The sequence below is a fragment of the Aotus nancymaae genome, unplaced genomic scaffold, assembly GCF_030222135.1.
Source record: "Aotus nancymaae isolate 86718 unplaced genomic scaffold, 86718_ANA_hifiasm-v0.15.2.pri h1tg000012l, whole genome shotgun sequence".
Taxonomy (NCBI): domain Eukaryota; kingdom Metazoa; phylum Chordata; class Mammalia; order Primates; family Aotidae; genus Aotus; species Aotus nancymaae.
Genome location: NW_026988423.1, coordinates 20,577,952 through 20,599,951, shown reverse-complemented (window position 1 = coordinate 20,599,951; position 22,000 = coordinate 20,577,952). Strand labels below are relative to the sequence as shown.

Below are 22,000 nucleotides of genomic sequence, written 5' to 3'. Positions count from 1 at the left end.
TGTCCCTAGTGCCTGGCACACAGTAGATGCCCAATGCAAGTTTGTTGAGTATGTAAATAAAGAAGTAAATGAATACATGAATGTAGAATGAGAACTCCTGTTGGAATAGAAAAGCCCAAGCTTTGACATTGGAAACCTTCATTGCAATCCTAGTTGCATAACTTTTCAGCGTAGGATCTTTGGGCAAGTTGCTTCACCGGTTTGAGCCTCAGTTTCCACATCAGAAAAAAAAAATGGGGTCAATACAGTGCGCTTCATGAGGCTAAATGAGTTCATTTATATGAATAGGCATATGTAAGAGTTCAACACACTGGATTCAATTAATGTGAATGGGACAAAGTTCCATCTGGGGCTCTGGTGCTAGACATCGGCTCTACTTTGCTGAAGCAGAAGGGCTATACTTCCCCATCAGCTGCTAGTCTCTTCCGGTCCCAGAGCCCAGAGAGACGCAGGAGAGATCAGGGACAGTAGCTGTAAAATAAGCCTCCTTCCAGTATATCAAAATCCTCACATAAGATCAGACTGAAATTGTTTTTAATTTTAAGTGACCTTGATAAAAATGGCTCATTTTCCTTTAAATTCATCATCAGACAAAATTGCCTTCTCCCAGAAGCTGTACACCACAAGTTTGGGTTGACATGACATATCAATGTAGCAAGACAACATAATTTAAAGGAGCCCTGTGGCTTTTACATTTGAGGCTGACTGTTTCCCAGCATTTGAGCCAATGCTCAGAGAACAGCTGGGAGATTAGGTACTAACGAAAAGGAAATGATTTGAAATATCCATGCTACACTCCCTGCAAATCAGAGTGCCTGTGACTTGGCAAGCTTCATCTTTCCTCCCCACCCCGTGCCACCCCCATTGAAATGTGTCTCCATACGGGGCTGCCTGCAGAGCTGCTCTGAGATGTTTACAGCTCTCTCGCTCTTGGCTTCCTTGTACGTTTGTGTGATGAAGGTTTGGCTTTGTTGTATCAAGCGAAATCACAGAGCTGGATGTTTTCCTTGTCTGTCTGAGAAATACTGCAAATATTATATTAGGTTGTGCCTTTGCGTCCGATCATTTATCTCGCCTATAGTGGCACTTTTTGGGGACTTTCCTGGGTAGTGGAGACAGAGCGAGGGAGGCAGAAGAGGCTGCAGCTTGTCACCTGGACAAGCCCCCACCTCTGGGCAGAAATGCCTCTGAATTGTTTTAAGTTGAGTTGTCTGGCCTCTGGGGACATTCTCCAGTGACCAGCTAGATCTACCAATCCAGATTGAATCCCTTGAATCAGCCAAAAGACTTCCTCTCAGTCAGATCGATTATCCCCACATTTGTTTTCTAAAGTCCCTACACTTCTTTTCTTTGGTGTATTCAATCCTAGTATCAGTTTTCTTCTTAACTGGCCTTCCCCTTGAGACAATTAGAATGAAAAAAAAAAAAAAAAAAAAACCCTGTTGTTTTCTCCCAAATTTCTCATGGTCATATTGGCTAAGAACATCCTATCTTAGAAGGAAGCTACCTTTCATTCCCCAAAGCTGGCACAAATGACATGCAGATAAATGATAAAGACGTCTGTGCTGTTACCTTCATAGCCTGCTGGAATAGGGTTAGGAACTGAGACAAAGACTGTCTGATTAGGATTTGATTCTCGATGAAGAGACTGAGCTAAGGCAGGAAGGAAAAATATTCATTCAACAAGCATGTTGAAGCTTCCAGACATTGTGGGTCAGTATTGCCTCTGCATCTTCCTCAGTTCTTCATCTCTCCCCATTCTTCTAGTGTCCAGAACAACAGACATGACAACCAAGCAGATAGACTTAGATCTTTTCCAGAAGACTAGGGAGGGAGAGCTGTAAAGACTTACACTTTTTGGTTGTTGTTCTTATTGCAACTGCTTTTCTAACTAGAGTACTTGTACCCCTGGGGGCATGCAGTGGCAAACTAGGCAGCTTAAAGGTATAGAATAAACAAGCTGTATCTTCCTGGGCATCGATTTTACTTGAAGATTTTACTTGAATTTGGGGTTAAAACATTTTTGTATTAAAACAAACATATGTATTATGAAATAGAATGCAGAATTCACGTGAATTCCTGAGATAAAACATAAGACTTCAAAGAGATATGCTGTGGTGGGGCTGCTGCAGGCGCTGCCCCCAGCCCCCCTGGAGGACGCACTCAGGCTCCTCTGCCAGAGGGAACTTAGCTTGGTGGAGACATTTGAAAGGCTCTGGTATATCCCACCTCCAAGAATGGGCCAGCTTGCAGGCAGAGCAGTGCAGGGTATCTCCTGAGCTGTGAAGCCCATATAGCTCGCTGTGGGGAGCCCGGGAACCAGGGAACAAACTAGAAGAGGGTGTTCTTAATAGCAGAAGGGCCTGGAAGGCTGCCGCAGGACAGCTCCAAGAACTTGCTCCATGTTCGAAGAGGACTAAAATAGCCGATTTCTCCCAGTCATGGGGATACGTCACCCAGGGGCCTGTCATTTCCTTGGAAGAAGTGGAATGGATTATGGTTATCAGGAAAGAAGCAACTAACTCACTTTTATTGCAGGGGAACTTAGTCTCCAGCTACTCCCAGGGGACAAACAAATTCATACACATACCTACACACACAGAGGCGCCACACACCTACCTGCTGTCCTCAGAGCCAGCCAGAGAGGGGAGAGAGAGCAAATGTGATTAATGGGGCCACCCCAGGGGATTTGCTGGATGGCAAGCAAACCTGCAGGTACCACGGAGCCAATTTCAGTAACAGGTTTAAGGGAGCCCTGAGACAGAAGGAAATGCAGCTGACTCAGCCATTCTGGCCTCCTCTAAGTCCAGAGGGAGCCTCGAGAGGAAAGGAGTTGGAGATTGCTGCAGAGATCAGTGCCAGGGGAAGCTTAACACTCACACCTCTGTTGCAGCGGCAGGGCTGACGGAGGAGATGCAGGCATTGCTAGAGGTTGAGGGAACTTTTTCCATGCATAGAGGTAACTCTGATCTCTGTCTTGGTCAGTGTCAAATGAAAGGTGATGCTAAATATTCCTAGAGTACTTTATAATTTTCAGAGAATTTTCATGAGTATTATCTTACTTAACTTTTATAGTAATTGTGTGAAGTGGATAAAAGAGGCTTGGAAAGTTTTTTTTTTTTTTTTTTTTTTTTGGCAGGAGGTCATAGAGTCAGGTCTGGAAACATGGACTTGGCCTGAGGCCAGTGTCCTCTCTCTACTCTTCTGTGTCGCTACCAGTTGTGATGGATGACTTGGCAGTCTATGTTGCCAAACACTAAAACCAGGGACCGAGGAGAAGGTGCAGGATAGAAGGTTCTCCGAAGCTATTAAGAGAATGGCCAGGACTTGCTTCTGTGCTCTTTGCTACCTGTGTGATCTTAGACAGGTTCCTTAATCTCTCTGAGCTTTTGCAAAATGAGGATGACATACATATATCACAAGGATTACTAAAATAGCCTACGTTACATGTTTGGCATGATATCCAGCACACACTCAGTTCTCAGTAAAGATGAGTTGTTATTATCACCATTTTCCTTTTTGAAAATAGAAAAGAAATTTTCATTAGCTTAGAGAGGAACCAGAAAATCTCTCCAGTTCCTGGTATGTCAGAGGTTTTCAAATGACGCTATTAATCCAAAGAAGGCAGCAGGAAACATCTAAACCCCAGAATGAGTTGTGAATAGAATCATATTTGAACTAGCATCTGTTTTCCAAAAAATATATATGTTTACACACACACAAACACATATACACACAGTTGACCCTTGAACAGTAAGGGCTTGAGCTGTGAGCTGTGAGCTGTGTGGGTCCACGTATATGTGGATTTTCTTCAGTCTCAGCTACCCCGAGACAGCAAGACCAATGCCTCCCCTTCCTCCTCCTCTTCAGCCTACTCAACACGAAGACAATGAAGATGAAGACCTTTATGAGGATCCACTTCCACTTAATGAATAGTAAATACATTTTTTCTTCATTATGATTTTCTTGATAGCATTGTTTCTTTAGCTTACTTTATTGTAAGAATACTGTATATAATACACACACAAAATATGTGTTAACTGACTATGTTATCAGGAAGGCTTTCCATCAACAGTAGGCTCTTTGTAGTTAAGTTTCGGGAAAGTGAAAAGTTATATGCAGATTTTTGATGGTATATGAGCTTGATGTCCCAATCTCCATATTGCTCAATGGTCAACTCTATAGATACAAAATATATATGTACATATCAAAAACATGTCGGAGGTGTCTTCTCTGCAGTGCATGTCATGGGCTCCCAGTCACTACAGCTGAATAACAGCAGGAAAGGAGAGCCTCAGAGAACCTCCTTCTGTCTCTTGCACAAAATAAGCAGACAGACCCCAGGGGACTGTCGGGAGGGCAGCACCAGGCAGAGCAGGGTGGTCAGGCCTTCACCCTGCCCCTGTCACGTTGTGGTCTCTTCCCGAGCCCACCTGGCAAAGGTCTACATTGTTTAACTCCAGGGCCACAGCAGGAGTGAACAAGGTCCTGTCTGTGACCTCCTACCCCTCTCACTGGGAAGGCCTCCATCTCTGGATGCCCTTTGAAACCTTTGAGAATCATAGTGTGTAGGGGACTCACACCAGAACCGGGAACTGCAGAGGCTCAGAGAGGGAAGGCAATTTGCCCCGGAGCCACACAGCAATTTCTCATCTTCACCTGACTGTCTGGCATCCACGTGGGCTTCCTGGGGCACTGTCCACAGCTACGGAGAATCACTGCAAGCTGCAGCCACGCGGAGCAGGGGGTCGAGCCACATCTGCCGAGCAGTCTCTCCCCGGCTCCAGGCTGAACGCCAGCCTCGGGAAAAGCATGTCTTCCGAGGCTCCCCGAGTCCTTGAACAGGACTCCGGCACAATGCAAACAGGAGAACAATAGGGAGTGTGTGAGGGAGCCCAGCCGGAGAGGGTATTGATCATGTTTAAAAAAAGAAACACACACCGAGGAGCACAGAAAAACCTTACCAACGCACCAGCTGGCTTAGCTAATTAGCGCGGGTGAGCCGTGTCAGCCGCCAGCTCGGAGCCAGGAAGAAAACAATTCGCTCAACAAACAGAACATCTAAGCAGGAACAAAAAGAAGACAGCCACTGTCCCCACACCTCTGGAGAATCCGTGCGATCCAGGGAAGGGGGATGTGATGTGGTGGAGGTGGCGCTGAGAGTGAGATGGAAGTGGGAAGTCAGGAAGAGGGTGGGGAAAATCTAAGCTCGGGGCCAGGGGAAGGGCCAAGGTGGCACCTAGAGCTGAGCAAGGTGTCATGGTGCCAGGCCTGAGCTGCCCGGCCCTGCCACCAAAGGAACTGTGTCGGCTCTCAAAGCATAGGCTCCAAGCCCACCTCTGTCTGCGGGGATCTTTAGCACCAGGCACTAGGATTCCTGTTCTCGGGAGTTTACTCACCATGGAGGAAGCAAGGGGGCAGTGGGTGGGCAAAGCCTGGAGGCCTCACCTACAGCAGGCAAGGCACCGGGAGGTTGTTTGGTCTGTGGCAGATGAGAGGATGCCCAGAAAGCCCCTCAATTGGAATCTAGGTGGCCAGTGCTGTGTGCCTGTACATAGGCCTGGCCTGCAGGCTTCTGCGTGTGAGAGCTGTGGCCCCGTGGGCTACACCGCCCAGAGGACAAGAGTCGCATGCTGCCCAGGGAGAATAGGGACATCAGATAATTTTGGATCCTCAAATGAGGTGATTCAGGTTATTTGGGCTCCAAGCTACCAAACAGTATAAAGAGAACAGAGGAAAGGCATGATAGAAGAAAAGGAGGAAAAGAGGGAAGGAGGAAAGCAAAGAAGGAGAGAGAGAAGGAAGGAGGAAAAGAAGTAGGGAAAGAGGGAAGGAAGCAAGGAAAGAGGAAAGGAAGAAAGGAAATAGGGAGGGAGGAAGGAGGAAGGGAAAGGGCGAAGGAAGGAGGGAAAGAAGGACAAAAGGAATGAAAGAAAGAAAGGGGAGAGGGAGGGAGAAAATGAAGGCGGGAGGACGGAAGGGAAGGAGGAAAGGAGGGAGGAAATGCTTTCTTTGCCTCATCTATTATACCTCAGTAATCTTCACAGTACCCTGCGGGATCAATATAATCAATCCATTTCCAAAGACAAAGAAATGGGGCACAAATAGGTCACACAGGGAGAAACTAAATGGTGCAGGTGGATTTGACATAGTGGAATGCCCAGACTCAGGGACTGCTGACCATTCTGTTGTTCTCTGAAGACAGGGAGGGTGTAAATGAAGTGGGTGACATTTGTACCCCTACAAAGGGCTGTGCACCCACCTCTCTGTGAATGCCTCCTCTTCCCTGCTGCCTGAGCTTCGTTGCTTTTTTTCACACAGACCAGGAGCCCTTGGATCAGAAAGAAGCCTCAGTTGGGAGGTTAATTATCTCTCTATTTCAGGACACTCCCAGGAGGCCATGTGGTAGAGCGGAAAGAATGCTGGGACCAGATTCAAGAGACTGTGCTTGAGCCCAGCTACTCTACTCCCTACTTGTGTGATGTTGAATGAGGTCATCCCTGTGGACCTCAGTTTCATCATCTGCAAAATGGGAGTTCACTCACAAATTTGGTGTGAAGATTATCTGTGACATTATATATACACTAGAACATCAAGTCATTTTAAAATCATAAAGTACAAGTGTTATTAGGAAGTATCATATTAAAAGAGAATCCCAGAGGGTCCAATGTGTTTTTCTCTTTGGATGTTTAAAATTACGTAGTGGACAGATCGCTAGTAATGCCATATCCAACATCAGGGCACAAGGATCAGGGAGACTTACTAGGGGTCTAGGGCCTTCCCTGGCTTATCAAATCCCATTGCCTGGCAATACCTGCCTTTCCCTCCTCCCATGCAGAAAAAGTCCTGAGCATGGGCTATGAATTAGGTCACTTTGTAGAATCTTTTTCTTTAAGTATGGACTTGATCTTGTTTGTAAATGTACATGTGAACGTGTCCACATTCATTTCCATCCATTTTTTGCTTTTATGTCTCAGTCAATAGTTTTTGGCAATGCCTTTGCAACACCATGAACTGCAGACAGGAAATAAGACCCATCTATTTGTGCTGGTACAAGCTAAAGATTTTCTATAAAGTGCCCACATTTCCAGGCTGGGGGAATGGATTTCACTGCAGGAAAAAAAAATATTGTGAGGTGAGAGAAGCGCAGCAAAGGAAAATATTGGCCACTTTAATGATTTACAGGAGCATAAGAAACCTCCTTGCCTGCTGAGATTTCATATTTCCACTCATGCCAGTAAGGGGGCTGGGGTAGGGGATCTGATTTAAGCCATTCTGCGAGGAAGCATGAGAAAGCCCAAGCCGAAGACTCTATTACCTCCAGCGAGGCACTGTCTGACCCAAGGAAAAAGAACTGGCAGTGAGGATGGGGATCGGGGAAGGAGTGGAAATAGGAATAAAGGTGGACACACCTCTCAGGTGGGACTACTTGTTCTAGAGCCCTGGAAGGCTCTAAGAAAGGCTGCTTTCCCATTTTACAGGTAAGACAACTGAGGGAAGACCAGAGATTTGAAGCGACTTTCCAAAGATCAGCTCTCTAGTTTGTAGACACACTGGAACCAGAACTCAGGCTTTCCAGCTGCCAGCCTCAAATCCTTTTTACTACATCCGCTATTAATATTGTTAGCATTGTTGTTGGTATAATTACCATAACAAAAGGACCCTTGAGCACTTTCTATGTGCCAGGAACTGTACTAACAACTTTACATACATCATCATATTTAATTTTCATAACTGCTCTACAAGATATGTGTTATGATTCCCACCGTAGATGAGAAAACTGGGACTCAAAGAGATTAAATGACTTACTAAGATCATGGATTTGAACCCAAATCTCTCTGACTCCAGAATCCATGCCAAAACCACTTCCAGTGGATATTTCTAAAGAGCAGAAAATGTAGAAACACAGAGTAATAAATGCTACTTCTCAGTGAAGCTGCTCAAACTTACCCACAAAGAAACCCAGTCAAAAACAACTGGCTTGAGCAGTTCAGAGGATGGGGCTTTAGAGCAAAACCCAAGATGGTTCAATGTAGACAGTAAACAAATGCGAAACAGCCCCTTTCCTGTACAGTTGCGGTAATTTGAATGGCTTGCAGCAGTGAGTAGTGGGAATTGAGCTATTAATAAAAGGAGCCGGCAGAATGATTTACAATCAGACATTAATATGGAGATTTTCATAAACACAATAATTCACACCCAAGCAGAGTCATAAATGTAAAGTTGCATTAACTATTCTAGTTGGCATGGAATGTCACACACAGTGTAAAATTGAACATTCCATTGTACCGTAATAATGGACTAATGGAAAAACTTTTCTTAGGGAGAAAGAGGAGGGGAAGGGTGGGGAACTGGGGGATCAGATATTTTCTGTTTCCACCTTGCTTATTCCTAAAAGTCACTATCACAAAGCTCTGCCCTTGCCTTACACTTTAAAAAAAATACACTTTTCATCTTGCAATAATCTTAGATTTCCATAAAAGTTACAAAGATAGTAAGTAGAGAGAGTATAGCCTTCATCCAGTTTGCCCCATATTAACATCTTACATTTGTCAAAACTAAAAAAAATAACATTGAAACAATACTGCTAACTAAACTCCAGATTTTATTAGAATTGCACCAGTTTTTCCCTTATTGTTCATGTGTTTCTGTTTTAGGATCCCATCTAGGGTGCCCTGTGGCACCTAGTTATCATGTCTCCTTAGTCACTGATCTGTGACAGTTTCCCAGTCTTTCCTTGTTTTTCATGACCTTGGCAGGTTTGAAGGGTACTGGTCAGTTATATTGTGGAATGTCCTTCAATTTGAGACTGTCTGATGTTTTTCTCCTGTTTAAACTGGGGTTATGGGTTTTGAGAAAGCCTACCACCGAGCTGAATTGCCCTTCTCATCACATCGTATCGGGGGTGCATTATATCCATGTGACTTATCAGTGCTGCTGTTGACCTTCATCACTTGGTTGAAGTAGATAGTGTTTGCCAAGTTTCTAAACTGTAAAGTCACTATCTTTTTATCCTTTTTGTGTTCTTTCCTGTGGAAGCCAGTCACTAACTCCAGCCCACACTGGGTAGGGAGTAGAAAGGAAGGCGGGATTGAGCTCTACTGCATGATGGGGAAGATAGATACATACGTTATTTGCCCTCTATTAAAAAATAATTTTAGATTGATCCCAAAATTTTACTATAAAATGTCCTGTCTTTTAAAGCAGATTATTTTGAACATAATTTGACTTGTTCTAGACCACCTCCTGCCATAAGTAAACTCAAATACCCCAAATGCTGTGATGTTTTCTCAGTTCTGATCCTCTGTGATCTCTCTGCAGAGTTTGACATTGTTGGCCAGTCTTTCTCATGGGAAAAAAACTCCCCGCTTCTGCCCCTGCCATTCATTAGTCTCCTCTGCTTTCTTGTCTTGCTTTGTAACTCTGCCTTTCCCTGTCTCTCTCTATTTCCATATCAATCTCTGTTTCTTTTCTTCCTCCCTCTACCCCACCATATGTACTGTCAGGGTTCTCTGTGGTCCTCTTTCACCAGTGTTTCCCTTAGCAATCTTCTCTCCTTTCTCACAGTGTTTCCATTAGATGGTTTCAATCTCATCATTATCATCCAGGTGACTCTTAGACGGACATCGCCACCCCAGCATATCTCTATGGCTATAGTGCCTCTATCCAAACTCTCTCCCAGCCACCTCCACATTCAGCTATGCTATAAGCTCGTCATCTATTAGTGTACTGTTTCAGCTGCTTTCACATAAGCCAAAATAACGTGGCCTAAACAATATACAAGGTTTATTTCTCTCTCGTGTGAAAATCTGAGCTGGTAGAGGTCTGAGAAGTGTGGGAGTGGGAATAGCTCTGCTAGAGTCTACACTATTCCAATACCACTAACTTGGATGTTGCCTTTGTCCACGTGGTGGAATCTGAATCCTGAATGCTACTTTCCTGTACAAATCTTCAGGAACTGAAAAGAATGAAAAATAAGTAGCTTTTTTTTTTTAAGGAAACAGCCTAGAAGTGGTGCACACCACTCTGTTCACATCTCATTGCTGAAAACTTAATCACATAGCAGTACCCAGTTATAAGGGAGCCTGAAAAATAAAGTCTCTAGCTGGGTGGTCAACTATACAACACAGAAGGAAATGAATATTGGGACAATTGACAGTCTCTGAAACCACCATTTTGCTCTATTTCCTGACTCCTGTAACTCCTTTCCTGAGCTACTTCTCCTCTAGTCTTCTTAGTATGTGCTACTATTTGTTAATATTTATAAATTCTCATTCTAGTAATCATGATTGCAAACTTAGATATCTTTGATAGCTCCCCTTATTTTGCTTTAACAACTTCCTGCATGTTTAACATTTCCTCTCCCTTCTTACACAAATTCAGACCTTCATTGCCTCTCGTCTGAGGTCTTACAATAATTTTTTACTTTTTTCATTAGTCAATGGGCAAAGGCAGAAGTCTTATGATAATTTTTATAAATGGTCTTTATGCTTTTAGTCCCTCATTACTCTAAAGCATCTTTAGTATGGCTGCTGATTAATCTTAGTCAACACAGCTCAACTCCTCAATCCTGTGCATAAATCCTCAGCAGCTCCCTGTCACCAACTCTATAAAGTTCAAGTTTCTTACCCCAGCCCTAAGCCCTAAGAGACTCTCTGGTACACCTTCACTCTCTCCATTTGGTTCTGCATCATATGCATTCTCCCTTTCATGACAAATCCTGACCTATTCTCCCCTCCCTGTTACTTCATCATCATTATAGAATAACAGCTAACACATATTGATTGCTTACTTTGAGCCAAACACAGTTATATACATTACTTCGTTAAATACTTGCAACAAGAGTGACATCAGCAAGATGGTTTAATAGGACTTTCCAGTGCTCATTCTCTCACGGAAACAACAGTTTGAACAACTAAATGTGCATAATACCTTCACAGAGTTAAGGAAAGCAGGTGAGAGATTGCAGCACCTGGGTGTAGCACAGAGATTTTTAAAAGACACACTGGAGAGGGCAGGAAGGGTAGTTTCACATTACCTGTATCAACTCTATCTCTAACTTCAGGCAGCATGGAGAGATGCCCTCTGCTCAGGGAAGGAGAATGAAGCAAGCACAGGACTTTGGCTCAGGTTGCAGCACTGGGCCCACTCCAGTAAAACCAAGCATCAGACAGGTTCCCATGGCTCTAGATTCCAGGCCAGCACCACAGACCAAGCCTCCAGGCCTACATTTATGCCAGGCCAGCCCCAGCACCCCCAGGCTATGGACCAGCTCCCACAGACTCAGTCTTCATGTTTACCCCAGTGCTGGGCCAGCCCCCAAAGACTCAAGCTCCAGACCTGTCTAAAACTTCAGGCATGCCCCACTGCCAGGGTGACCCTAGTGGCCTATGGTCCTGGCTAGCCCTGGCAGACTCAGGGTCAAGGCCTGCCCCAGAATCAGGTCAGCTCTTGTGGATCTAGGCTTCAAATTGGCTCCTGATGATGCCAGTTTCTAAAGACTAGAATAAGTGCCTACATTCCAGGGAGGGGAACAATATTGGGGTATGTTGGGGAGTTGGGGGCTAGGGGAGGGACAGGGACAGTGGGGGGTGGGGGCAGGGAGGTTGGAAGGGATAACACTGGGAGAAATGTCTAATGTAGGTGATGGGGGTTGGAGACAGCAAACCACCATGGTATGTGTGTACCTATGTAACAATCCTGCAAGATCTGTACGTATACCCCAGAACTTAAAGAACAACAACAACAAAAAGACTAGAATAAGTGCCTACATTCTCCAATGTGCAAACACCAATGCACAGCCACAAATAACATGAACAATCAGGTAAACATGATACCACCAAAGAAACAAAATAAAGCACCAGTAACTGACTCTAAAGAATGGAAATTTACAGACTGCCTGACAAAGAATTCAAAATAACAGTCTTAAAGAAGTCCCATGAGCTACAAGAGAATACAGAAACAAAAATCAGAAAAACAACATACAAACTAAATTAGATGTTCAACAAAGGGATACAGACAATGAAAAAGGACAAAATGCAAATTCTGGAGCTGTAGAATTCAGTGACTGACCTGAAAAGTTTTATAGAGAGCTTTAACAGCAGATGATCAAGCAGAAGACAGAATCAGTGAGCTCAAAGACAGGTCATTTGAAATTTCCCAGTCAGAGGAGCAAAATGGAAGAAAAAAAAAGAAAAAAGAGTAAAAAAAAGCCTACAGAAATTTTAGGACACCATCATGTGAGCCAGTATATGCATGATAAGTATTCCATAAGGATCATAGAAAAAGAAGGGTCAGGAAGCTTATTTTAAAAAACAGTAACAGCTAACTCCCTAAATTTGAAGAGAAAAATGAACATTCAAATCCTTGAAGCCCAAAGAACCCCCAAAAGATTAAATGTAAAGAATTTTTCAAGATCTATGTCGAGCTGCAGATGCAGGTCCCTGTTCTATAGGATGGGACTTGTTAAAGTTGTCAAGAATAAGGCCTACTTTAAGAGATACTAAGTGAAATTTAGAAAACAGTGAAGGGGTAAAACTGATTACTGTGCTTGAAAATGCTTGGTGATACAGGATAAAAATAAATACAACACACCCAAATACAGGATGATAGTTTGTGTAACAAACAGATATCATTTGTCAGATTGCTTATGCCCTTATAGAAGGGAATATGATAGTCTGCACAGCTTATGCACACAAGCTGCCAAAATATGGTGCAAAGGTTGGCCTGACAAATTATGCTGCAGTGTATTGTACTGGTTGGCTGCTGATCCACAGGCTTCTCAATAGGCTTGGTATGGACAAGATCTGGGAAGGTCAAGTGGAGGTGACCAGAGATGAATACAATGTGGAAAGCACTGATGGCAAGCTGGGTGCCATTAGCTGCTATTTGGATTCAGGCATTGCCAGAACTACTACTGGTAATAAAGTTTTGGGGCCCTGAAAGGAGCTGTGGATGGAGGCTTGTCTATCCCTCAAGGTATCAGATGATTTCCTGGTTATGATTCTAAAAGCAAGGAATTTAATGCGGACGTACATCAGAAGCATGTCACCGATCGGAATGCTGCCGATTACATGTGTTACCTAATGAAAGATGACAAAGCTGCTTACAAGAAACTGTTATTTCAATACATAAAGAACAGCATAACACCAGACCCGATGGAGGAGTTGTATAAGAAAGTTATGCTGCTATATGAAAGAACCTGGTTTATGAGAAGAAACCCAAGAAATAGGCTAAAAAGAAGAGGTGGAACGAACCCAAAATGTCTCTTGCCCAGAAAAAAAATTAGGAAACTCAAAAGAAGGCAAGCTTCCTCAGAGCCTAGTAGTGGGCTGCTGAGAGCTACATCAAGTAATTTTCTATGAGGATTTTTCAGATAAATACAATAAACATGTTGACCAGGCAGCAAATAAATAAATAAATATGTAAATAGATTTTCACCAAGTCACAAAACCAAACTTTGAAAAGTCAAAAACAAACAGAATTTTGAAAGGAGCAAGAGAAAAGCAAAAATTACATACAAGGGAACCCTTATAAGACTACCTGTGAATTTTTGATCAGAAACCTTGCAGACCAAGAGAAAGTGAGATGATATATTCAAAGTACTAAAGGAGCCTTTCTGTCTGGTGGCAACCATCAGGCAAACCAAGATAGATGCATACAAATACATCCAGGAGCTATGGAGGAAGAAGTAATCTGATGTCTTGTGCTTTCTTCTGAAGGTCTGCTGCTGGCAGTACCACCAACTCTCTTCTCTCTACAGGGCTTCCCACCCCACCTGGCCTGATAAATGCATGCCAACTGGGCTACAAAGACAAGCAAGGTTACATTATATATAGGATTTGTGTGTGCATGGTGGCCAAAAATGCCCAGTTCCTAAAGGTACAACTTATGGCAAGCCTGTCCATCATGGTGTTAACCAGCTAAAGTTTGCTCAAAGCCTTCAGACCACTGCAGAGGAGTAAGCTGGACAACACCATGGAGCTTTAAGAGCACTGAATTGTTAGTGGGTTGGTGAAGATTCCACATACACATTTTTTGAGGTTATCCTCATTGATCCATTCCATAAAGATATCAGAAAAAAATCTGACACTCAGAGGATCACCAAACCAGTTCATAAGCACAGGGAGATGCATGGGCTGATGTCTGCAGGCTGAAAGCCATGGCATCAGAAAGGCCCATAAATTCCTCCACACTATTAGTGGTTCTCGCTATGCAGCTTGTAGAAGGCACAATACTTTCCAGCTCTACTGTTACTACTAATACAAAGTTTGTAAAATTCCTACATAATAAACAACTTAGGACAATCATGTCTGCCTACAGGTGTTATTTGCCTGTTTAAACTACTCTGCAGATTGTTTCATGAATGCTTTGTCAAATTATGAAAATTAAAATACAGTGTTTGACAAAGACTATAAGTGATGGTGTATCTTGTCTCCAATAAGATAAACTTTTTTGTCTTTGCTCTATCTTATTAGGAAGTTATATGTAAGTTTTTAAAACATACTGCGTGGTATAATAGGTTTAAAATAAATTCTTTGATAAAGGAAAAGAAAAACAAAAAAGTACTAAAGGAAAACAACAACAACTGTCAACCAAGCAAGGTAGTCATTCAGAAATGAAGGAGAGATAAGGACTTTTGCAGGCAAATAAAAGCTGTGGGAGTTCATCACCATTAGACCTGTCTTACAAGAAATGCTAAAGAGAATTCTCCAAGCTGAAAAAAAAAGGATGCTAATTATTGATATAAAAACACATGGAAGTATAAAACTCAGAGGCAAGTCAATTTCATTGTAATCAATAAATCAAGTTCAATAGGAAAAATCATCACAATAATCCCATAATATAAATGTTAGTTATAACTGTTGTACAAATGAGGAGCAGAGGCTCTGAAGTATAAAGCAAATTATCTCCAATATTATTATTATAATGTGACAGAGCCAAAGTCTGTGCCTTTCTTTCAACACTTAGCATCTCTTACCTCATATTATAGTGCCTTGCAGACATGTATTAATTTCTATAGACTCAATCATGACCTCAAGAAAGTCAATACTATTGGACTGTCTAGGGCATGTTTTTGTCCCTGAAGTAGAGCATTTATTACCTGGCCTCAGCCTTCATATCTAAATATAGTATGAAAAGCATTTGTCAGATATAACCCCTCTTCTTCATCCCTATTACTGCTTCTCTCATTAATGGCCTCAACATGTCTCTCCAGAACCACTGCAATTGTTCCCTAACTTACTTTCCTAATACACTTTTAAATTCCTCCTCCATAAGGTTTCCAGAGTAATTAATCCCTATCAGTGGCTTCCATTGATCAATGTGATATACACTACACATCTTAACCTGGTAGAGAAGACCCTCAGTATTGAGGACCATACCTACATCTTTATGCATAGCCTGTACTTGTCTTTTTATGATCTAGAAATATTATATACACAATGCAAGGTTTCATACTTTCATGCCTTTCTCAGGTTATTCCATTTTTCTGAATTGTTTCCCCATCTGTCTTTGTTTATCCTCGTCAAGACTCATTTTGGGCAAGATGACCTTCAAGATACATTCCCTGAATTCCACTTTGGGCTAGCTGTTCTTCTTTTCTCTCATGACATATTTATATCTTTTTATGCTCAGATGCATATTTTTCTTCATTGTACCATGTTAGTGGAAATTATCTATTTATGTGTCTGTCTCATTCATCTGTGTGCACACTTTTTAGAGTTAGGAAACATACCCTGGTCATCTTTGTCTTCCTTGCACCTAGGTTACTACATATATTGAGTACTCAAATGTAGTAGTTTGTCGAATGAATCATAAAAAGCAGTTATTGTATTATACCTTAATACAGTGATACCAGCAGGGCCTGCTGAAGTTCACGTATTGCTTATATTAAATGATTTCATCTTGCTATGTTTCCCTGCAGTCTGTTTGTTGTCATTTCACACTGTGGTGAAAATACTTGCCTCTATCAGCTCCTCTTCCAATAGGATTTTATTGAGTGTCCTTCTAATACAGGTTCATAGATACAGATCAGAAAATCAACATGGCTACAATAGTATTAGAACAAGACTACAATGATTCTGAGGGGATTTCACACTGACTTCTGTGTCAGTACATTTTTTGAATTTTATAAATAGAGCAGGAACACCTGTTTTGATGGGTTAAATTATTTTAATACCTTTTCTGGTTCTGAGTATGTTCTGGAGAGATGTGGCTCCAGGATTCAGATGACTGATAGAGAAACAACTGGGGTACACCATACACCATTCTGCTCTTCCTTTGACTATGGTAATTTTAGTTCGACCAGGACTATTCTAGACATATGCTTTTTGCATTCATGCATTTTATCGCATTTGATCCCCAGAAGATCCCTTTGCAGCAGATATATTATCTGAATTTTACAGATAATAGAAGAGACACACAGAGGTTAATGGGCACACTGAGGTCACACAGTCAGTAAAGTAAATGAGTCATGCTGTAAATCAGGTGTCTTTACTCAAAATCCAACATTCTTTCTTCTATCCCATACTTTGCCATATAACTTTTATGTGGGGAAACTGTATTTGTCGAAATCACTGTTTTTTCAAACTGCAGGTTGAAACTCACTGGTTGGTCATAGAATAAATTTAGTGAGGACCAAGCAGCATTTAAATAGAATGGAATGGAATGGAACCGAACGGAACAGAACGGAAAAGAACAGAACAGAACAGAATAGAATAAGCGAAGCATGACATGTCAGAATGTATTGTTTCTTGAAACTTTTTTCCTCAGGTCACAGTATAAAATATTTTTCTTTTCTTTTCTTTTTTTGAGATTGAGTCTCACTCTGTTGCCCAAGCTGGAGTGCATTGGCACAATCTCAGCTCACTGCATTTTTTGCCTCTCAGGTTCAAGTGATTCTCCTGCCTCAGTCTCCCAAGTAGCTGGGACTACAGGCGCCCACCATCATGCCTAGCTAATTTTTTTGTATTATTGGTAGAGATGGGGTTTCACCATGTTGGCCAGGCTAGTCTCAAATTCCTGGCCTCAGGTGATCCACCCACCTAGGCCTCCCAAAGTGCTGGGATTACAGGCATGAGCCACCGTGCCTGGCCTAAAATATTTTTGTTATATTGGGTCATAGTTAAAAAAAAAAAAAAAAAAAAAAAAGCCTCTTTTTTTTAACCAGTTTGTCTAAAACTGAAGTTGCCAAAATGATCTTGTCATTGCCCAAACCACTGACATATCTCAGTTCTCATCTTCTTTGATCCTTTGGTTGAATTTGACACTTTCCTCTACTTTCATCATCACAAAATGCTTGCCTCCCCTGGCCTCTGAGCCCTCCCTTTCTTCTGGTATTTCCATCTCTCCAACAATCCTCATTCTAGCACCTAAATATTGATATTCCCTAGAGTTCTCCAGGACCCACTTTTCTTCCTGCTCGATCCCCTTGGTGTAAAAAACCAGCTTCAACCATCGTTTAAAAACCATTGATCCCTGGATCAATGCATCTTATCCTGAGTCCTCTCCCAAACTCCAGACTCATATTTTAAGCTCTCTACTGACTATCTCCTTCTCGATGTCCATGAGTCTCTCCTAATCAAGAAGTCCACATGAATTTATTATCATCTCTTCAAATGTTCTTTCCTTCTGTGTCAGTGGGGGACATCTTCGTCCACCCAGCCACCAAAGCTAATAGCCTGTGTGTCTTCTTAGGGTCCTCTCTGTCTCTCCTGCCTTTACATCCAATCAATTGCCAGATCCTGTCAATTCGGCCTCTGCTATACCTCTGAAATTGTCTGCTCTGCCACTTTCTTAGTTCACAGCCTAATTATCTCTCATTGAACTACTGATTCCATTATCCCTTCTTTCAGTCAATCTTTCACATTGCTGCCACAATTTCAAAAGTGCAAATCTGACCAGGTTGTGTCTCTTTGTAATTCATCACAGAGTTTGCGCCAGCGTGGACTGACAAAGATGCCTGCTTCTCAGCATTACCTGCAAGCCCTTTCATTCTTCTCACTCCTGCTTCCTTGCCTCCTCCCCTCTCCTCTATCTCCTGTATGCTTAGGTTCTCTTCCATGCTACAGTGGACATGCCAGGCTCCTTTGACCCTTTTGATGAATGCATACATGGTTGTCTTAGCCTGAATGCTCCTCTCCTTGCTCACCTTCATCCACCCGCCAAAATTTTATTTCAGGTATAACTCTACTGCTGCCTCCTGGAAGGTTCCTCTTCCTCAGACTTATCTTCTGTGTAGATACTCTAGGGTACACTCATAGCTTTAGGACATTCCCTAAGTACATTTTGTCTCTCAGATCACGCTCGATTATAATTGATTATTTGCATTTCAGATTCCACCACTCTACTGTGAACATCTCAGGAACTAGAATTATGACTCATCCACTTTCCTATGCCCAAGGCATCAGCATATAGTAGGTGTTCAATAATGTTTGTAAAATAAATGAAGTCTTAGTTCTGCCATTTACTAGCTATTACTTTGAACAACTCCCTTAACCTCCAAAGCTTCATTTTCTTCCTCTGTAAGTGGATAGAAACTAATGGTTATTGAGTGCGTCTACACATCAGGCCCTATATTGTATGTCTTTACATATGTTACTTAATTTTCATCACAAGCCTCAGAAATAGAAATGATTCCTCATAGGTAAGAAAAGGGAGAGAAATGAAGCAAATTGTCCATGGTTTGGTAGTCAGAGCCAGAATTTGAACTTAAGTCTGTCTGACTCCAGAGCTCTTTCCACTACACCAAGCTGCCAATAAAATGGAGAAGAAGACTATTGACCTTACTGGGATTAAATGTGATAATGTATGTGAAAGCGCTTTGTAAACTGTTAAATGCCGTCAAAATGTGAGATGATATTATTGTCATTAAGATCTGTCATGGTCTGCATATCATGGTCAGAATTTTCAGTAACTGATATTGGAAATCATTCAGTTGTAGCTGGCTGCAAAGGCCTATGGGAATCAGACACCTCTCTGGGGCTATTTCCACAGCATACTTGCTTCCCTGCTTGTAAATGCAAATAAATAGCAGCAATGCAACAGGCAGCCCAGTGGAGCGCAAGGATGCCCCACGCCTGAGGAGAAACGAGGACGGGTGTGCTTGTCAGTTACAGGTTACAGCACCCTATGAATGTCCTGGTGACACCATTGTGTTTTAGAATCTTCAGGCTGCTTTGTTGTAGCAGCATTTCATTTAGAATCTTGGCATGTGCTTAGGGTTGTGAACTGCACTGCTTTTAGCTGCTGCCACCAGTTTGTGAATCATCCTGTTTACAATCTTTCGGATGCTATCTGGGTGGCGCGCCTGAAGAACAGCAGTGATATATGGCATTGCCTGCATCAGGGAGGTGACAGGGAACTGCCATGAGAGGCAAGATTCACAGTCAAAACATATTGCATTTAGCTGGCCATTTAAGTCACCCAAGGCCATCAGGTAGGTCCTGACAGGACAGCTGACCCAGGGCATATGATGGTCATGGCCCATGAGAGTTACTTTCTCCCATTGAAGGCATGGAGGGTGGAAATGTAGCCTTGTATGTTTACTGACCATGCAAACTGCCTGGACAGTGGAAGTTTAGCTCCTTAATTTTCCCTTTCATCATTTGAATGCTACTTAATTCCATCTAACATCACTGGCTTGTTAATGTCTCTTGTTTTTTATTGCTGCAAAGAAACATGCTCTAACCAATCTGGACAAACCATGCACATGTCCATAATTTAATGTCTGCTGACCCAGTTGGAGATATTTTTCTTCAAGCATATTTTCCCTGGGTCTAGGAAATCTTTCTTGTGACTTGTATCCATCCAACATCCTTTTCCAAACTCAATTTTCCTCTCAAGTTAATAAACAAACAAAAACAAGAGAAGACTTCACAATGATGCAATGAAAAGGCTGTGGAGAGAGATTGAGCTGGATATGGAGTCAAATCTTGAAAAAGTTTGCCTTATTTATTAGAAACTATGAAATGTGATTTCCTCTAATGAGTAACAACTAATTAAAGCCTGTGTGTTAAAGCAAATGCCTCCCAATTTTATCCCTTCAGAGACAGCCTCCTCTGAATGCTCTCAGCTTTGTCCCAGAAATGATAGCCCGTGTTCAATTTTGGAGTGCAATATGTGGGACTGAATCTGATTTAGACATTTCCAGCTCGCTCTGGAAAATTCCTAATATACTATGAAGTGCTAAGATGTTTACAATAGTAGTCTGGCTTCTATACTGCAAGTAGATAATTAGTCACCCTTGTTAATCAACAATGTGTTTAGATATCAACTTATTTTAAATTTCTTTGGGGGCAGATACACACACTATATATATAATGCACATATATACATTATATGTAAATATAGACATATAATGCATATATATAATGTATACATATTTATATATATGTAATCCACCATATGCTGGTGAAAAGAGAGGAAAGGGGGTTAATGTGTGTATATATATAATGTATATACATTATATAGATTTATATATATATAATGTTATGTATATACATTATATACATAACATGTATATACACATTTTATATGTATTAACACTGATGTGTGTATGAAATTTATATAAATTATATATATTAATGTTAATGTGTGTGTGTGCGTGTGTGTATATATATAATTTTGTGTGTACACACACATTACCCCCCTTTTCTCTCTTTCACCAGAAGATGGTGGATTATGGACCATCTGCAGGCCATGTTATTACCCCCTTCAGAATAGTCAGAGAAAATCAGATCAAGTGATAGAATAGACTTAATCATCATCTTTTTCATCCTAAGTACTTAACGTTCTGGCTTGCAGGACCTCTGTATTTACTGCAGAGGGGTGTGTATATGTGTTGCCATTTTAAAGATGGCAAGAGTGAGGCCTGAAACGCAAAGTAATTTCCATAGGCTGAGCAGTTGGTAAGGGTAGGAAGCAAACCTAATGCCCTCGATTCTCTGTTCCAGCACTCTACACTGGTCCAAGTTGTTTCCAAACATGCTAGAGACAGTAAACATTTAGGGTACTCTTGCCTCCATCTTTGATCATTTCTGTTGTTTTGGGGAGCTGAGGGCATCCGGAAGGAACCAAATCTTGTAAAATCAGTGCCTAAGTTGTGTCCCTGAGATGCTGTAACTTACAGGTAACAGCGTTGAGTTGAAACTAATAGCCCAGCATGGCTCACTGCAGTGTTCTGAGCTCACCTACAGATTTGCTGTGGTGTTACTTATGGAGATGACAGATTTAGTGTAGCTCAGCTTAATAAAATAGCATTTATGGGAATATCTGGGCAATTAGAGCACACTTCAGGACATAAAGACACTCCAGTCAATGTGGCAGCATACACATTCCCCTACTTTTGGACACCTGTTCTTTGGAGACTGACAAGAGCACCAGCAGTTGAAAAGCAGCTGGGATAGAGGGAAGGAACCCTAAAAGGGATTAGGAGAAACTTCCCAGTTCTTAGGAGATAATTCTTCTTTATGCCTCATTCCACTTTTGATGGAATAGCTCCATCACGAGGGCCTACATTGTATCAGGGTCTCCTTGTTCCTGAGCAGTCGCTGGAGACAAGTAGGTACAGGTGAACTTAGCCAATCAAACACTCACTTTTCACCCATGTGGTCCTGCACATGTTTCTCCACCTCCCTGGGCCTCCCTTTCCTCCTCTCTAAAATCTGGAGTTTGGGTTAATCATCTCAAAAAGGCTAGAATTAGAAGTCTGTTTCTTCGGGGTTGTTCCGTCCACAACCTAGGATGAAAGCAAGGCATTCAGTCAGCATGACTTGGAGGAATCATCTCTGCACTTCACAGCTCTGAACTCCACCTAACCCCTGTCTGCCTCCCACTCCCTCTAGCAGATATTACCTAGAACTGCCTGAAGTCACTGAGTTTCCAGACACAGAGTGTAGTAGGAGTGGGAAGTCCTGTCTTTCTTGAAAATGTCTATGGTCATTTTCTGTAGGGTCTCCATAAAATGGTCATGAGCCTAAAATTACTATGGAGGCAAATA

At 42.1% G+C, this 22,000-nt stretch overlaps 1 long non-coding RNA gene and 1 pseudogene across 1 annotated transcript in view; one reads left to right on the top strand and one right to left on the bottom strand.

Moving 5' to 3' along the window:
• The window catches only part of LOC135274615 (uncharacterized), a 77,889-nt gene that overhangs the window by 14,016 nt on the left and 41,873 nt on the right, over window positions 1–22,000 (bottom strand). The window lies entirely within an intron of this gene.
• LOC105729691 (large ribosomal subunit protein uL18-like) lies at window positions 12,456–14,262 on the top strand (annotated as a pseudogene).